The sequence below is a fragment of the Nicrophorus vespilloides genome, unplaced genomic scaffold (genome assembly GCF_001412225.1).
Source record: "Nicrophorus vespilloides isolate i.1.1-1 unplaced genomic scaffold, Nicve_v1.0, whole genome shotgun sequence".
NCBI lineage: Eukaryota > Metazoa > Arthropoda > Insecta > Coleoptera > Silphidae > Nicrophorus > Nicrophorus vespilloides.
The window spans coordinates 37,360-42,718 of record NW_017096848.1 but is presented as its reverse complement, the minus strand read 5'-3'; positions in this window follow the sequence as shown (position 1 = coordinate 42,718).

Sequence of the window (5,359 nt, the reverse complement as noted above, 5' to 3'; positions counted from 1 at the left end):
ATGGAAGTTCAAGAATTGCCTCTGCCAAACCTGGAGGTTCTTCTAGTATGTTAGTAATTTCACATTTAAAAGGATCTACAATTCAATTCACAGTTTGTACATCAAGATGTGAAAAGTATTCAGAGAACCGCTCTCTGAGTTTGGTAAGATGAAATTAGAAAAATTTCACTATTACCCAAAAAAAAAATAATTTTTACCCCATTTTGGGTAATTTACTCCGGTTCCCCGACCGGGGTCAAAAACGAGAATTTTGTACAAATTTTAAGTTTTTTTCTTTGTTTAATTTGTACAGAAATGTAAATATTTATTTTTATTAATATTTTACAATTTCATTTTCTGCCTAAAATTATATACATTAATGAGAAAATAAAAATCAAGAAAAAGAAGTGAAAAATGATTTAACAAAATGAATAATCAAAGATTTGTATCAAATTATAAGATATGATTTGTGAGCAAAAGTTATCAAACAGTGATTTTATCAATTCTTTTTTAACAAATTTTTAAAGAGTTTATTGAGCGACGAATGCAAAGATGCGTAGAGAGGATGGAATCAATCGGTAAGTGTGTCAGTGAGGTGTGTTTGTGTGGTTCTTTGTTGGGCCTGGGGGGGTCTTTCTTTGTTCGGCACCTGTTGCACCACCACCACCGACGTTCCGGATTTTGTGCGTCAAAGCTTCCGGGGTGCTTTTCACCCTCCAGGACCAATCCAATCCATTTGCACCCATAGATTTACAAATCAAAATTACGTAAAATATTTCAGTTGATTTTCTATTAACGAAAATGTAATAATGGAAAGATTAAGTAAATGAAATCTTAAAATAAATAAGATTCAATAGATTTGAAACGAACCGGCATATTTTTTTTGATTGGTTTAGATTTAAATAAAAAAAAACATTTGTTTGTGGGTTGACCCGAACGATAGAACCAATAAAATTCGTTGAGAACGCAAAAAAAAGCCGCTTTTTGTCGATCCCTCGTCGAGCGTTCGGCGATACGATTCGCAGCTGCAAATAATTTTTTATGTCTCTTTCATTTAGTATTCGAAACTCCTATTTTTACGTGGTCCAATGAACGTTCAAATCAACTTTGATTAGTCGTGTTTCATACACAAGATATATTGAAATATTCTCAACTTTTCTCTTTATATATCAATGATTGGATATTATATAGTTGAAATTTTAAATTATTTGGAATAAGAGTACTGCAATTAAGTGAATGTTTGACAAAAGAAGAAGGAAATCCAATTGAAGTTAAAAAGAGTCATTTTCTAGTCATTTTTTGGGAGCGGTTTCTGTGGATTTCGTCCGTTCGTGGACCGTGAACCGTGAACATTTCGACGTGGATAGGGCAACAGAATCCGTTCGACCATGGTCAAACCCGAACTCTCGGTGGACTTCTTCTGGTAATTCCCACATCAACGAACCAAACAAAAAAAAACAGAATAATCATAATATTCATTCTTCTTTGCATAACAGCGCTCTTCCGGTTTACTCTCTTTCGGTGGAGCGACCCGGAGGATGCAAATCGTCCTCCCCCCATCAACCAATTTACTTAATGACCGCCGCCAATTAATGCGGAGGCCGCTCCATACGGGCGCAACAATTAAGACGCATAATGCGCCCATATCCATCACTCCACGCGCAATACGCAACACATCATTCTTGTTCTCTCTCTCTCTCATATTATTCAATTGTTTCGTTCTCTGAACCAGCCACCCCTGACCTTGATACGGCGGGATGATGGGAGGAAAAGGCATGAAATCCGAAGACCCCGCATGTGTATAGATGGATGGATGGATGGATCGAAAAAAGGGCACGCAACCAGAAGTTTATTGCGTGGGACCGACGGCGATATTCGTTTTTTATTGTCACCAGAAAAATGCATCTTCTCCCCCTTTGGCAATTCCTCGAAAGCGTTACGTCGTAATTCGTATCTGCTCTTCGGAGGCCGGTTTTTATATTACTTTTTATTATGTGGACGGTGCGTTTTGGTGAAGAAGGACCGAAGAAGGTACGTTTCAGGGTCATCGTCATCATCATCATCGCCAACGAGCAAAAGAAGAATAAACGCTTCTCTATCTCTCCTCTTCTCGTTCACTTGGCAAGTCGTCTGCGCGGAGCGCGTTACATAACCTTGCCGCATCCGGGAGGACGCGTTTATTTATCAACTCTCGGTCTTGTTTATCGAACAAACTAGAAGAAGTAGCAACAGCAGCAGCAGAGGGGAAAAAGATCAGTCGCTGCTGCTGCTGCATCAACCAATTTGCCTCTTCACATTGAAGGTCACGTCAACATTAAACCAAACCGTAATGAAGTTCAATCAACGTTTAGTTTTTGTACGGCGAAATCGACCAATTTCAAAGAAGAAATTAAAAAAAAAAGAAAGAAAAGAAAAGAAAGAAACAACAAACATCTTATCGCAACCCTTATTTTCGCCTGCGCCTCCTAATTTCGTAACTGTAAAATAAAAGGGGCATGGGAACGGATCTCCCCCGATGTCTGGAAAATTGCGTAACGGTACCTGAGGGCATTTCTCGCTGTATATATATATATATAACACATTGCGGTTAATGGGGTTGGACGAGATGGAGAAGGGTTCGCATTTTATATATATATATATTGTTTTGTTTTTTTTTGCGCCCTTTCTCCCGGCGCCCAAATTATTAGTTCGTTAAAAGGAATACACAACATCAACACACCATCAAAACGAAGGAGATCGTCCATTTAGTACTTCGCTTTTCTCTCTTCCTCTTAATGGATGCATTATTTTATCTCTTTGTTTTTTTTTTCTTTCTTTTCGGACCTCGAGACAGGTCCTCGTTATCTGCGTTAATAAAAATCAAAGGATGCCAACCCAAAGAAAAACGAAACGATTCTCGTATCACCTACTTCTTCCTCCTACTAACTACTCTTTACATTTCCACTTCTTCGCTTCTCATTAATTATACAAATTAGATTAATTATTCCGTCTAGACGGATTTGAACAGCAATCCCATTTTAATATGTAACTCACGGATCGTGACGCTCCTCGAAATACGAGCGTTTTCATTAAATTTTGCATTGCGTTTCACAACTAAATACAGAAGAAATGATCATAATTTTACATAATTTTAAATCGACTTATATCACTCATGGTTTTAAGGTAATTTTTTTTAAATTTTAATTTAGATCAGGAGTAACTCTTCAATTAGGTTAGGTTAAGATAGCTTACGTTTAAATTACTTTCGTACGTCGTAAGTTCAACTCGTTTCAAATCTTAAATTGCAAAATTTCATTCAAATTTTAACATTTTTTTCTATGATAATTAATAAATATTTGGTATTTATCGAAAATTTATTGATTTATTTTTATTTCATACCTAAATTGTGAATAGTCTGTGCATTTTACGTACATTCGCTTCGTAAAATTTTTGAAAATAAAAATTCAATTTTAATTGAAATCAAATTGGAGCAAAATTAGTTTCTTAAGTAAAGTGAACAACGAAATGTATTTAATAATATATTTTAATTGGATGTAATGCAGATATATTAAATTATAAAATACAGATGCAAATGTGTCCTAATTCCTTAATTACTGTACTATTAAATAGATTTTGGTAAATATTAAGAATTGCAATTAAGATAATTTTATATTTGAGATCTGGTTAGTGCTGGGAAGACATTTGCTAATAGGTTCTTATTCTTAAGATGGTTGCGTGAAGTTCGAATTTCTATTATAAAAGTGGTAGAAAAAGAAGAAGTGGGTATTAGAAGAAGCATAGGATGAGAAGGTGAAGGAGGAGGAGGAGGAGGAAGAGGAGGGTTCGATGCAGACGCACGATCACGTCTGCAGCAGGAAACTGGTATAAACAAGCCGAATATAATGGCGGATGGCATTGGCGTTAGTTAGGGTTAGGAGGCCATTGCACTGCCGAATGCAACAACATACAACGCCGCGCCGCGACTCTGCTGAGCCGTGCGTGCGGAGAGCAGCGAAGGACAAGGGCCCAAATTCAATGACCTAACTCTAGAGGTTCTTTGGAGGTCACGCATTGCGTAAGGTGGGGGACGGATCGGAGGAGCCAGCCGATAGATGATCATCATCATCATCATCATCGCCAGTCGCTGTGATGATGATGCCACGCATGCAGCACACACACTCCTTCCCTTTTCCCTTTTCATCCCCCCAACACCACCGAAATCATTAGCTCCCTTCTCCGCAAACCCCCTTCACTGCTGCTGCTGCAACATCATCGCCAGAGATGCGTTGCCTTGTGCATTTCGTACATTCCTTCATTATTCCAATGATCCGATCCTAAACCACGAAAGGCAGCCCCCTTGCCTGCCCGATTTCACATGGAAAGGATGCCTTCATCTTTTCCGGTTTTCGTCTATAAATTTCCACCGTATCTCTGCACCACCATCTAATTAACGCGCCTGTTAATTGTCGGCCCTCCGATCTCCACCAACAAAAAAAGTATATATGTTTGGAAAAAATGTCCACGAAACTGGTTTCCTCCACTAGTTAAAAAAAAATACATGAAACTTTTTAAATAAACGAATTCACAAATCGCACATAAACTTAGTAAATTTACAGATCACAATTAAGCAATTTTAAGAAGAAATAAAAATACAAGCACTGTGTACAGGAAACTCATTAAACGATAATTTAGATTATCAATAATAGCCCTACCTACAACAACATCCAATTAAAGCGTCCGTTAATAGCTCACGAATCTACAGATATATTTGGAAAATACAAATACGTGAAACAATAACATATTAACAATATTTCAATAATATTATTATGACTAAGTAGTTGTTTATTTTTGGAGCAATTCGTTACATTTAACTATAAGTTTACAGGTCACAATGAAACAATTTAAGCGTCTAAAATAGGCAACCAAATATACACGAAACTCGTTAAACTATTATCGTAGTTCAAACACCGTTAATTAATCGCGTCATTTAATTAAGATATATAGTTAATATATACGACTTAATTAGTGATACGTGTAATTAAGCGGTCTATCTACTTCGAAAACTAATAACAAGTTGATACATATTCGTAAGACAAGATTGAATAATTTTAAAAACTATAAATCTTAGTTTATTGTTTGATTTAGAGATCGGGTAATAGAGTTAGTTTTGATTAAAATTTTCATCAATTATTTTCTTGATAAAACTGTAAAAGTCGGTTAGAATTTAGAAAAAAGATATAAAGAAATATATGTTTTTTTTTAATGTATTTAGGCAAACATAATTAATTTATAGAAATATCATAATTATATTACAGTTATTGAGATTTTTATTAGAGTAAATAAAATTAAAGTTTTTGTAGTTTATGTTATGTAAATAGTATATTCTGAAAATATTTGCAAA